Raw genomic sequence first — 15,255 nt, forward strand, 5'->3', positions numbered from 1 at the left:
CCATGGGGTAAATACGCCAAGGGGATGGGGCGGATTTTTATTAGTAAAATAAAAGAAAAAATTACAAAAATAAAAAATTATTTTGCTGTTTTACACTTTAATTCATTAAACAAAGTATAATAAACCAGATATTTATTGTTTATTTCACAAAACTTAACAAAAAATTAAAACAAATTATTACTGTTTTTTCTATATTTTAACCAAATTTTGTTCTACATCACAAGCATTACATATATTTGGCGCATGTGCCCCACGGGCAGTTCTAAAAAAAACTAAAAAAGTTAGAACAAAAAGTTCACATAGTGAAATATTTTCACAGCTCTTTGAAAAACAATTAATCAGGTCTGCCTCCCATCATATGTAAAGTTAATGTTTCAAAAATATGGATGATAGATAATCGATAAACGAAAACAAAATTTGATAATGCGATAAAGTCGATTACTCGGTTTTCAAGTTATTCGCATTGATAGATGTGCCCCTATGGTGATTGATCCCCCTTCTACCCTACTTGCCTCCAATGACATCACCGTGTTAAAATGCTAAATAAGAAGTAGTGAAAACTGATTTTATTAGCATTTTAACTCCTTACTATGCAATGTTAGTTTTTCCTCTGAAGTTTATGACTTATGGTTAAGGGACGAAAGTGGAGGTCGATTGTTAATGCAGTAAACGAATTTGGCATCAGGGTATTCTTGTGGTGGTTTAATACTTAACTATATATATAGAAATAGTTTAACGAATTATTACTACTGACTAGACTATTTAATAGTATTTGGACTAGTCTATTGACTAATCTATGAACTAGACTCTAAAGTAGTTCATAGACTAGTCTGCTGACAAATCAGCGGACAAGTCTGAAAAATAGTTTTCGGTATTGTGGTTTGTGGTCTAGTATATGAATTATACTAGTGTATGGAATAGTCATTTCAATTCTATGACTAGTCTAAGGACTATCTATTGACTAATCCATGGATAAATCTATTTTATATTATATGGATAAGTCTATTGACTAGTTTATTGACTGGGTTCTTGTCTATGGACTTGATTTGAACATCGTGACTTCCATTGGCTTTCCTGCGGAGTGTCTTTAAAAAAGTAAAAATAGGAGGAATAACCTTTACACAATGGCCATGTTTGTATAACATTCTTTCGATGAAAAGGCACTTTTTTATAAATACCTTTCCGAACTCACATTCACGTAATGCTAAGAGTCGATATATAAGAAAACCTTTGGGAAAAAATATATTGTGCACTGGATGTACACTGCGCCCATAACACCTATCTGACGTAAGCAGCTCTTGTTAACTGGAGAGCTATACCATTCTAATCAATGTTACAAAGATTGGAATGTCTTGCAATCACTGGCTGTTTGAGTTCTACCCCTCAGGCTAGTCTAGAGACGATGCTAAATATTACTTCCCTTAACATGTATATTAATTACATTTATACCAAATCTGCTCTACGACTTAAACAGTCAAACGGACTGACTCACGCTGTCCATAACACTATCCTACCAAAGATAGGCAGGCCAATCAAGCAGAAAAAAGAGACTTCATACAATCTATATTGAATTTTAATAGGTCATTTAAGACCAAAATACCGACAAGGTATGATTAGGCCGCGAACACTGTTCTAAGGGACAACAAGATCTCAATCTGTGTTGATGGTTCAAAGCCAGAAAGTGTAACGGGATCAGAAATATTCCCAAAAAACTAAATCTTCTACGGTCTCTTCAACTACCTGAGACCTATTCGGTCCTTCATGCAGAGATATATGCCATCTATTCAGCCGCGAAAAGAATTCGCCTATACATATATACTTGGACAGCCTTGCTTCAATCAAAGCTCTTAACTCCAATGTTATTAAAACGAAATGTCTTCTCAATTGTATTGAATCATTAGTACAACTGACACAATATCATCACTTGTGGAATTACCGAGACTGCTCTGTCTCATTCTGACAATGGATAGGGCTAAAACTCTCTTGTCTTAGTATGAACTCGATTAGGCTTTTAACTGGTATAATTACTGGGCACTGTATGATTGAACATATGCTATCCACGTTATAGCTACTATAGAGGCTGTTGGAATCGTTATAATACCTTCTATGTGAGTGCCCAGCCTTACAAGAGCACAGACTATGCTATCTTAGTAAAACTCTTCCGATGATCTAATTGAGGATGATAACTTGATGGAGCAACGAGAATAATACGAATATAAATATGTCAATGAAACGCTGAAACACTTCTCTGTCATTGTCAGGCTTTGTACAAAATAACATTCAAATCAGGATGTAATTTTCAGTTAAATTTTCTTAACTGATTGAAGGACAATGCTATAGAAGAAGATGTAAAACTTCCTGTTCAATACAAATGTTATACTATTAATAGTAAGAACTCTATGACGCATCATAAATTATCGTCATAATGAATTATTAATGCACCTTCTGCGCTAATAACTCTAAACTCATTTTTAAATAAATGAAATTCGTTAAAAAGTATTACACACACCAATATTATTTCTTAATATTCCAGATTGCAGTGGCAATATGTCATTTCATTGAAAGAACAAAAATTCTATGAAAACAAAAAAAACACTTGAAGAAAATATAAAAAACTCGCTGTTTTTAAAAGAAAATAAAATTGAAAATCACCATTAAAAGTTCAATGATTTTTCATTTCCGTTTAACACTATGACGAACGGGGAATTGTTGTCTGTAAATGGTGCATTTTTATTTTAAATTGAATGAAACGGTGGAACAAAAAAAAAAAAAACCCGAAAACAGTTGAATGCGAATAAAGTGCGCGGCGAATGGTATGGAAAGCTTGGGGGAAATGAGGGATGAAAATGTCATAAAAATATGCGACATTTCGATTTTATTACAAACGACTAAAAAACATTTGTATTTGTTGGTGTTTTTTTTTCTTTTTGTATATTTCATGGCAAGTGAAATGGCATTCAAGAAATCATTTGTTTTTATAGTCAACGCTTTATGGTGAAGAGGTAGTAAAGTTAAATTTGTTGAAGTGTTGGTAACATTTTTTGAAACGAGAGTTTTGATTTGGTAACCCATAAAACGTATCTTGACCCCCATGGCAAAGTCTATGGACTAGTCATTCGACGTGTCTTTCGACTAGTCTATGAACTAGTCTTTTGACTTGTAATTCGACTAGTCTTTTGACTTCATATTCGACTAATATATGGACTAGTCTATGGGCTGGTCTGTTGACTAGTCTATCGACTGATCTATAAACTAGTCTAATAACTAGACTTTGGGATAGTCAATTGACTAGTCTATGAACTAGTTAATGGAATTGTGTATCGACTAGTTTACGGTCTTGTCTATAAACTAGTCTATGGACTATGGAACTAGTCCATCGAATAGTTTATAGACTTTTCTACTAACTAGTCTATTGACTAGTCTACTGATTTGTCTATGAGCTATTCTATTGACTAGTCTACGGATTTGTCTATGAGCTAGTCTGTTGACTAGTCTATGGATTAGTTTGTGGTCAATTTATTGAGTAGTCTATCGACTGGTCTATGGACTAGACTATGAAATGGTCTATGAATTAGTCTAAGAACTAGTCTATGGACTAATCTATGAACTAGTCCATGGACTGGTTTATGGATTTTTATATTGTACTTGTCTATGAATTAGTATATGATCTGATCTTTGCACTGGTCAATGGACTTATCTATTGACTAGTCTATGAACTAGTAGTCTATGGACTAATCTATGAACTAGTCCATGGACTAGTCTATGGACTGGTTTATGGATTTTTATATTGTTCTTGTCTATGAACTAGTATATGATCTGATCTTTGCACTGGTCAATGGACTTATCTATTGACTAGTCTATGAAGTAGTCTATTGACTAGTTTGTGGACTTGCTTATGAACTAGTCTATTGATTAGTCTACGGACTTGTCTATGAACTAGTCTATTGCCTGGTCTTTGCACTGTTCTATTGACTAGTTTGATGACTAGTCTGTGGACTAGTATTTGGTCCATTCTTTGACAACTCTATAGATTAGTATATTTATTAGTCAATCGAATTACTTATTGAACATGGACTAGTTTTGGAATAAACTGTTTACTAGTGTATGGAATGCTCTATCGACAACTCCATTGACTAATCTATGCAATGGCTTACTCTAGCTAACTTGGTGATCGTTCTGTGGATAAGTCTACACTAGGAAGTAGTCTATTGACTAGTCTATTGACTAGTCAATAGATCACTAAAATATAAAAATATAAAATATAAAATATAACATATTTTAAGGCATCAAATATTTAATTTATAGCAGAGATGGCTATTGTGCACAGTTTATTTGAAAAGGATAATGTAAGGATTCACTATATTCGTTACTGACACATTTTTAAACATACTGTGCATATTTGTTTTTATTGTTGTAGAACATTTATTGTTGTCGAACAACAAAAACAAGAACAAAAAATAATATCAATGCATATATTACTTTTACCTAAGTTTTTCTTATTTTGATTTTATTATTTTCGTTTCTTTCAACAACATTTCAATTAATAAATATTACGCTTTGAAAGTTATTGAAAAAGTCATAAATAATAAAATAATATAACAGGACCACTCCCCTGTTCATTTTGTTCTTTTGTTTAAAGTGTAAATAAACTAAATTCTGAAAATAAAAAAATCACAATAACAAAAAGTACAACAAGATTGTTTTTGACATTTACAAAATAATTTTCAGTTTTTATTAATTTGGAAAATTACAGCAACAACATGTAACAACAACTACAAGAAATAAAAAAAAATCGAAATCGAAAAGAACTTTGAACTCAAGTCATTTGCTGTCGAAGCCAATTGCAATTGATGTTGTTATTGTCCTCCTTGTGTTTAATACTTGAACAATACAAACAAACAAAAATATAAGAAACAAAATCACAAATGTAAATGAAAAAAGTTTTACAGTGTTTTTTTTTTGTACTGTAAGTTTTTGATTTCCTGGAAGTAAAACAAAAGAAAATTGGTAATAATTGAAATTACATGAGTGCAGTATCAATTGTATAATTTTCACTGTCGTGTGGGTGCCTGTGATTTTAAATGAGAAGCAGTAAGTTGAAAAAGGGAGTTGCCAAAATATAGATTTATATAAACCGACCCCAGCAACAGAACTGATACAATACATGTCGATATTCATTCTGCTCTTAGAGTATTATCTTGTCAAACGGTACATTCGCGTCTTGTTGTATATTGTAGACATTACGAGACTGTTTACCATCAGACTGTGTTAGGTGCCAGGGAACTGTAATGTGTATTGTAATGAGGTTGCTACTTACAGTAGGCTCGAACCTTGATATATGTATGTAGGTGACGGGGAAATGAAGGTAAAACTGGCCATCTGTCACTATTATAGGTTGATATTCGAGACATCGATAGGATGCCGTATCAGTTCAGTTGTTTTCCACATCTATAGAATCTCTGCTTGTAATGTTGTATCTTACAGTGAGTGTAAATTACCGTTTTATGTAGGTATCACCGATGTAGACACCGGCACCCATCTTAGACCAGCCAGTTAAAACTATACATGCATCAAACAGTCTACCGAATGTAAGCCAATCGTCCTAAGTTGAAAATTTCATCAGATTTGATTCACTTATGTCTAAAATTGTAATATTATAATCTGTAATTCAGCAAATGCAAAATGAAGCAGATCTATTTCGCACAAAATTTTTGTATAATTTGTCGAGCGAATATTTCACTAACACTTTTGAGCTTTTTTGAGTATTTTCTTATAACTGTCCTTTCTTAAGACCTCCCACCATATACAATGAAACCGTAACTAAGAATAGACCTAACAATCGATGTACGAATGTAAAACCCAAATTCATTTGTACTTATATAGTTTGATATCAAATCCCTTAATATTTAGCATCTCCAATTAAACTTAGTTCGACGCCATTTAACTTTGGTAATCTTCTGATAAGTTTTCGTTTTCCCAACATTTACACCCATTCGTATAGTTTTCGCCTCTTATAAGAGTTTAACTAGTGCATGATAACACTGAACGTGCATACGTAATTATTAAGCTATAACTCTAAGAGTTATCACAACTAACCACCTCATGCAGTGTCATACGTATAGATTTTCGCTTGGGGTAGTTATGCTGAGCGTCACTAATGAGGTAAGTATCAATATTGTTCCTAAGATGTTGATTTATCAGTCTCTCAAGTGTCTTTAAAGTTCTAAAATCCTTTGACTTTAAGTGGCTTGCCTTCACCGGTTTGGGTATACAAATAACCCATTGCTAAATACTGCAAAGTTATCTCCTAAAAGTTATCAGCAGAAGAGACAAAGCGTACTCAGTTAAGTTCCTTAGTAGATCTGGAAATATGCCATCCATCCCGAGAGAGCTTTTAGTTAGTGACAGGTTGTTGGACAGGATGATATCAGAGCGAACACTCAAATGAAAGTACTACATTGATGACTACTGGACATCAATTCGGTCGACAAACTCGTAAAAAAGGAGCTGGATTTTAGACGATTTGATCAAACCAGATAAGAGATTAGACCAAGAAGAACATCAGAGATTGAGGGATAATCGGCACTTGCTATAAGTTAAAGAAATCCTGAGGAACTTAGTCTGATGAAAGCCACACCAATTGGAGCAATAATTGCGAAGGAATCTCATATGACCACTTTAAATAAGGAAACGGTAGATAGGACCATTTTCCAACAATGTGATCCTAACGGGACCACCAAATCTAATGTAGCACACAACGGGACGAATAGCGGTGTATTTCTCCCCATATTCTCACTCACTACAGCCTAACTCACTCCATCTGATCTTCTTACTATTTACACGACTTATATCTGGCCAAAAATGGAATACAACTGTCATATATGGGCCGGAACTTCGAATTCTATTTTGGAGCTACTCGACCGCTTACAGGACAGTAGGGTATCAAACTCGATTGATTCACTTGAGCATCCTCCTTTCCACAAAAAGGGATCATCCATTGAGTGCTGGTTGAATAGTAAGAAAGCGGTCCTTCTATGAAGAACTATGGTACAAGCTTTTGCCAATGTACTTGAGCTATATAATATGAAAGGCAGCATGGGATCAATCCCTACGCATACCTGGACAACTGGTCTGAAGTCAATAGCAGTGAAATCAATCTTCCGGTATACCGGAAGTTGACAATCCTTTTGATGACATAAATGCAATCCGCATCAACTAATGATCCATTCTGTGCATTCCTTAAAATCTTAAAGTTGGCGCAACCACATCATTGGCCTCACAAGTTGAGTGGTTGCTCTCAATTAGCCAATAAATCAGGAACCTTATTTATGTTGAGATAATTTGACAAAGGATGTTGGAATTTTCAAAGAATTTCCAATAATTGCTCCGAAAAGTTGAGTGGTGGAGCTACAGCACCGGAGAGAGAATACAGCCATATATGGCATAGGATATATCAGTCCTTAAACCAAAATTCTCTCCCCTCGAATTTAGGTTAAAACTACTGCCACTACGAGGATCCCAAAAGAACTTCAAACAACTGACCGGTTTAGAAAAGGCTTACGGGCAACTGGCCAGCTGTATCGACAGATTATGTGGTGCTCTGGTTGATGATTGGTCAAATCATCTAGCGAGCAAGTAAAATCTCATCAACTGGTGATGGTCCCGGCAGACCTGAGGTACTGGTAACACTTCTTTACTCCGAGATTGCAATACACCAAGATCAGGATCTTTCATCAAGGAAAGATGCCCAGAAGGGGCTGGGGTTAACCCTTATTGGTAAATTATATGGGTAGTTCTTGACTGTCCTGCTGAACTGCTGGATATTGCTTATTGATCATAGAAGAGAAGGTGAAGTGTGTATGATTCTTTTATTTACCTAAATAGTTCTAAGCTTACTTAATATTTAGGGAATATTATTTAATTTTACTTGCCTGGCAACACTGTTGAAACAATTGAATTTTTCACTTTTAAGAATTGAATTTGTTTTTGGATACCAAACAAGAAAGTACTTAGTAAAACAAATATAAAAATAAAAAAAATTATAAAGAAATCATATTTTTTAATTATTATTTTTCTTAAATAGCAAAGAAAAGTCAGGGGTGGAGTTTATGTAATTAAAATCCGTTTGCATAATTAGATTCTTATTGTATTTTTTACTTTTTTAATATTTTTAGTTCATAATTTATGAGGGCTGCAGTAAAATATAATAAAAAAAATAACGACATTCCAGACACATCAACATTTCTTTCTTAAATTTAATTAACAAAATCACAGAAATCACAGAAAATTAATATTGTATTAATCATGTTAAAGAAAAAAATATTTAAAAAAAATCTTTTTGTTTTTTTTTTTAATTTACAACATGTTAGGTTTTTTCTATAATATTTATGAAGGAATGAAAATACTCAGTAATTTGCAGCAATAAATTCATAAATCAATCTTTAAGTTTTATTTTAATAGTTTGATTTTCCTGTTGCTTGACAACAACTGTGGTTGTGAACCAAAATTAAAAAGGTATTTGTATTTTTTTAAGATTAACATCCCTGAAAAATCATTATCAGTTTTATTACAATGTTCTCTCTTGTAGGCAAGAGTTTAACTAAAAAATTTATGAGTTTATGACTTGAAAAGATCAAAACTGTAGAATAGACGACATCAAGATCGAAGGAATTGGCGTCACAAAACTATTGACTCGTTTTAAAGTTTAAAATTTTTTGTTAATAAAACATTTCGTGGTTGTTAAATAAATAGCTTCTAATCTATTATTTATGGTTTTATTGTTGAAATCCAAAAATCTATAAAAATATTTAAGGTTTTTGGGTTAAAGAGATCTGAACTCCCCATACGAAAAGATGCTACAGCTCCAGCGATTTGCTGAGTTTGTAACTGAAAGAATCTTTTAAACTTTTAACTGCAAAATTCAAAATTTAAAATATCGACTTTAACTGTTTTATTATTTTAAAAATCATTCATCATTGTTAATACAATATGCTGCCACTTTCTAACTTCTATTCAGTTCGCTTTAAATCTTATTTATGAAATTGATATTTCACTAAAAACTATTTCCAATGGGTGTCAAAATCGTTTAAAACATTTTTATTGATTCCTCTAAATTACATACAAAAAAAAAACTAAACAAACATTAAATAAAATTCTAAAATATTTTTTATGGTTTTCAAATGTTATTTAGTTTTTTTTGTAACAGCTAAATGTCCATTTAGTTTATACAAGTGGGTAGTTAAAAAAGGGTTTACAGCCGGAATACCTTAAAACAAATCAAATCTATATAAAAACAGGAAATAAAATTTGACACGCACGTTTTAACAATTTCAAGGATTACGGCGTAAAAATTACAATGTGGGTTGTAAAATAAAAAAAAGAACAGCATTCTAGAGCGCATAAAAATAAAATAAACAAAAAAAAAAAAACACATCCAGCCCTCACCACCTCCTCCACCTCCCCCTCTTTAGCCAATTGACCACATAATGATTGAAAAAAGCTAACAAAAAAAAAAAATTGATTTAGATTTTTTTAACCCTTTTTTAGGGCATTAGGAAAATCAGCTACACTTGTTACTCAGTGGTTATGGTTGTTTGTTGGGTTAAGGTTTGTATTTACACAGGGTAACAAGGGATTTTTTTTATAAAATGTTTACTTTAAGTGGTTATGACAATATTTTTCTCAAAATTCTTTAAATTATATCAAGAGCCAAAACTATAAATATAGTCATTGCTATAGTCCCACCAATCTTTTGACAACAGTTCCACTGTAGACTTAAAAAGAATCTCACTATAGAAACACCATTATTTTGATTATAATCTAGACTTGGTCTTGCAGTAATCCTGACTGTTATCTTGATTTTATAATCTAAAGTCTTAATTATAGTTACTCTATAATTTAGACTTTGTTTCACTATTGACTTAACTATAGTTCCACTATAATCATAATTCACTATAGTCTAACTGTAGTATTGACTATAGTTCCAATAAAGTCCTTGCGGAAGGCGCACAAATATCTTGACTATAGTCTTAGTATAATGTTGAATTTAACCTTACTTTAGCTTATCTATACTCTAGACTATAGTCTCACTATTATCTTGTTTATATTGTCTCACATGCCCATAGTTGCAATATGATCATGAACATAAGCCCTAATATAGTCCCTTTAAGTAGTGATTACAGTCCTACTATATTTACTATAGCCTCACTATTGTCTAACTAAATTCATGAATATAGTCATGATTTGACTATAATCTTCCTATGTTATTGACAATAGTCTCAATAAGGACTTAACTAAAATCTGAATATCTTGAATATAATCTCAGTATAATATTGACTTAAACCTTAGTGTAGATTTGATTTCATCTATAATTTTGACTATCGTCTTACTATTATCTTGATTAAATTGTCTTGATAGTCTCAGTTAGACTTTCCTATAGTGACAATATAATCGTGAATATAGTCCTTAAAATAGTCCCTCTAAAGTAGTGATTTCAGTCCCACTTTATTTACTATAGCCTCACTATTGTCTAACTAAAGTCTTGACTAAAATCACTCAGTTAAGACCTAACATAAGTCCCTCGCTTTAGTCTTACTATAGCCCTTACTACACTCTCAATATTGTATTTACTATAATTGTATAGACTTTACTATAGTCTGATTATAGTAGCAATATAATTTTGACAAGATACTAACTAACTATAGTCGCATTATAGTTATCACTATAGTTGGACTAGTGTTGTTCGAGTTCCGTTATAGTTCTGTTCTAGTTCTGTTCTAGTTCGGTTCCAGTTCTGTTCTAGTTCTGTTCTAGTTCGGTTCTAGTTCTGTTCTAGTTCTGTTCTAGTTCTGTTCTAGTTCTGTTCTAGTTCTGTTCTAGTTCTGTTCTAGTTCTGTTCTAGTTTTGTTCTAGTTCTGTTCTAGTTCTGTTCTAGTTCTGTTCTAGTTCTGTTCTAGTTCTGCTCTAGTTCTGTTCTAGTTCTGTTCTAGTTCTGTTCTAATTTTGTTCTAGTTCTGTTCTAGTTCTGTTCTAGTTCTGTTCTAGCTCTGTTCTAGTTCTGTCCTAGTTCTGTTCTAGTTCTGTTCTAGTTCTGTTCTAGTTCTGTACTAGTTCTGTTCTAGTTCTGTTCTAGTTCTGTTCTAGTTCTGTTCTAGTTCTGTTCTAGTTCTGTTCTAGTTCTGTTCTGGTTTTGTTCTGGTTTTGTTCTAGTTCTGTTTTAGTTCTGTTTTAGTTCTGTTCTAGTTCTATTCTAGTTCTGTTTTAGGTCTATTTATTCGAGTTTGGTAACAGATCTATAATACGTCACATTATACTCCTTATTTAAGTCTTTGTTAAGTTTTGGTATATAATATATAATACGTCACATTATACTCTTAATTTAAGTCTTTGTCAAGTTTTGGTATAGAAAAAAACCTCCCCAAAAATCTTTGTTACACTGTGTTATTGCTAACCAATTATAACCCTTAAAATGCAGACAGACAACAAAATTAACATCAGTTTATATTTATTTTAGGGTTATATAGATTTCAAATATGTGGCGGTAACAAAATGATTGAATTGATGGATCAAACAAAATATAACCAAAAAAACACACCCGTACAGCACCCCACAAAAAAAAGAACTTTTGACCATTAAGATGAGTTACGAGGAGTAAACAACAATCTGTGTTAGTTAAGGAACATTTGTACATATTAAATTAGGATTTACTAAAAAGTACACCTAAACAACAACACCAACAAAAAAGATTATATCGGCAAAAAATAACCAAAAACAAAAGTGGTTATCAAAAAAAAAATTGATTGGTTATTTTATAGTTATAAAAAAATCCTAGATTAGTAAGAGTTTTGTTGTATTTTTATTCAACATATGGTTAAAAACTGGATATGGCGAAAGAAAAGGGTTGAATACAATACCATCATCGACTTACACTTAAGGAAAAGGAACGAAAGGCGAAGGAAATGAAAAGTAATGGAAAACTTCATAATTCTCATTAAAAACTATAGTCTTAATATAGTATAGCTATAGTCTAGACTACAATAGTATGGTTTCCTACGAAATTGTTGCCTATAGTCACACTATAGTCTGGACTTTTGTCAGTGAAAAACAATTTTCGTTGAGAACTATAGTATTAATATAGTATAGTTATAGTCTAGACTGCAATAGTATATTGTAGTTTTCTATAGTCTGACCTATTGTCACATTGTTTGTAGTTTTGGCTACAGTTACTGTGACAGTTTTAATTGCAGTCACACTACAGTCTAGAATATAGACACACTATAATTTTGACTTAAGTCACACTATAGCCTTAATTATAGTCACAATATAGTCTTAACGAAAACATAATCACACTATAGTTTTGACTATAGTCACATTTAAGTTCTTGCTACAGTCTTAACTATTGTCACACTTTAAAATTGACTATATTCACACTACATTCCTGGCTATAGATACAACATAGTCCGGTTTATAGTCACACAGTCAATTTGTATTAATCTTGACTATAGTCTTAATTATAGTCACTCTATAGTCTTAAGGAAAACATAATCACACTATGGTTTTGACTCTAGCCACATTTAAGGTTTGGCTACAGTCTTGACTATAGTCACACTATACAATTGACTATAGTGGCGCTACATTCCAGGCTATAGATACAGCATAGTCTGGTTTATAATCACACAATCAATTTGTATTATTTATATTTGTATTGTAATATTTATATATGAGGGGTAGGTACAATTATGGACTGATCCTCATAAGTTTTGGTAGAGAGAATTTGACTCATATAAGGCTTATTTATAAAACTTTAAGACTTGTTTGGGGGCTATGCGAAAACATGGACCGATATATATATAACAAATATAAAGATTTTTATATTTGTTATATATTAATCAGATATACTAATATTAGATTTTACTTATATGAGAGGTACCAAACCCAGTATTAGAAATCTCCCTGTTATTTCCCAAATGTTCAAATGGATAAAAATTGAGGATTCTAGCTTTTGATTCTTTCGTTTTAATGATAATCGATAAATTCTTCCTTAACAAAGAATTTTTTCTAAATCCACTGTTTACAAGTTTTCTCAGAGTGTACCAGAGTTGGTTTTTTAAATCAAAAGTTGACATGTTATTTTTGAATAGATAATGGTTTTTATAACAACAAATATTGTATAAATGTTCATGTATATATATGATTATCCTTTAAAATCTATTCAAAACAAGGTGTGAATATTGTTTAACTTTAACTCTTTTTATTCTCATTTCAGTTGCCATTTTACTTTAGTTATTTTGTTTTTGCATTCCAATCATTGTTAAAACTACTTGGCATTTGTATTCCTTTAGTGGGTTTCTCTCTTATTGTCTCATGTGTGTTAAGTTTTAGAATTCGTATTGGTTTTTGGAATTACCATTTTATATTTTTTTATTGAAGCATCAAAAGAACAACAAGAAGAGGATTTTATTTTTATTTGCAAATTTTGCCAAAACACTTCAAAGAGGAAACCGTCAACGACCACCACCAGTCACGTAAGTTTTCAATTTTTGATATGTCGATTTTGTTGTCATTTATAAATTATTATTTGTTTTTTGTTGTTCTTTCGTTTATTCAGGTTTCTATTAAAAAATACACATGTTCTTTTTTTTTTTGCTGACATTTTGCATATTTTTGATTTGTTTTGATGTGTTTGTTTCCCCGAAAAAAAACAATCAAACTCTTATTTATCTGCATGTGATGCCCATAAAACACCTTTAGTTGGGATATTTTTTGTTAGTTTTTTTTTTTTTTATCAGAGCAACTTGGGGTGTCATTTTGTATGGTTTTCTATTTTAGTAAGAAGAATTGTTTAAATATGTCATAAATTCTTTGTTTGCTGTCATGTCAAGCATGACAATTACATTGATTTGATTTGTAAATCAATTAGATTTAATACTTAACTTTTCCATCTTGTAGTTAAATAAACAAAACTATAATTCTTTATTTGGGATTATAAACACTAATTTATGTGAGAAATTGACAAATCCTTTTTTTGTAATTTTGGGATATAAATTTTCAGAAGTAACCTATTCCTACTTCCCATTTCATGTGTGTATGTGTCCATTATGAAAACGTACCATAATGCTAATCTTGGATTTATTCATTCTAAAAGGAGTTCTCGTCCTTCTCAAGTTTGGTACCTATATGATGCAGATATTATATAAAAATATTCATTTTACGCATTCCGTAATCACACTTGATGCTAATGTTGTAATTAAGTATACGGCATTATATCTTGTTTTCTGGCAGATCAATGCATATCCAAGACTCGTTTTCTCTACTAGTTTACAGCCATCACAGAAGATAAATTTCTGTTATGGAATCAGATTCATATGGGGTTTTAGAGCATAAGACTCTAAAACCTCAATTCTCCTATTTTTTTTCTCAACATCGATATGTTTTGTTTGATCTATCCTCTATATATATTATATTAATTTTAGTTTCCAATCAAGAATTAAACCCATGTATTTAAGCACGTCGATCAATATCTTCCTGCCCAATAACCGGTCTATACTAAAAACAGGAATGTCACCTTACCTGTGAAAAGAAGGGAAGGCAAATTATTCACCAATTGGGTGTCTTGTATTTCCCAAAAAGAATAACCATTTAATGCCAAAGTTGCCACAAAATTTACGATGCAGGTAATCCGACAAGCAAATATGCCAATATACCATCAGAGTAAGATAGAACATCTGGTCAACAATAACATTATAGTTCATGCAATCATTTCACAGGACAAACAACCCAAAGGGAGCGAGAGTTATGTTTTCAGCATGGACGCGATTGGTTGAAAGTATCCCCCTCTCTGGAATGGTGCTAAGTTGCGATGATAAAGCAAAGTGATATTCCCGTGCTCTTTAAGTCCACTATCTACTTATAGACTAGAGATTTAGATTTAGAATATGGACAAGACGACTAGTCTAGACTAGGTTATATAATAGACTATTGTCTAGACTACAGACTAGACAATAAACTAGACTATAGACTAGAAAATAGACTAGACTATAGACTAAACAATAGGATAGACTATAGGCTAGACCATAGTACAATCCAGTGAGTCTATAGTCTAGACTCACTGGACTGTACTAAATGCTAGACTATAGACTAGACTATAGTTTATACTATAGACTAGATTATGCACTAGACTAGACTACAGACTAGACTATAGACTAGACTATAGACTAGACTATAGACTAGACTATAGACTAGACTATAGACTAGACT

The sequence above is a fragment of the Lucilia cuprina genome, chromosome 5 (genome assembly GCF_022045245.1).
Source record: "Lucilia cuprina isolate Lc7/37 chromosome 5, ASM2204524v1, whole genome shotgun sequence".
In the NCBI taxonomy this organism is placed as follows: Eukaryota; Metazoa; Arthropoda; class Insecta; order Diptera; family Calliphoridae; genus Lucilia; species Lucilia cuprina.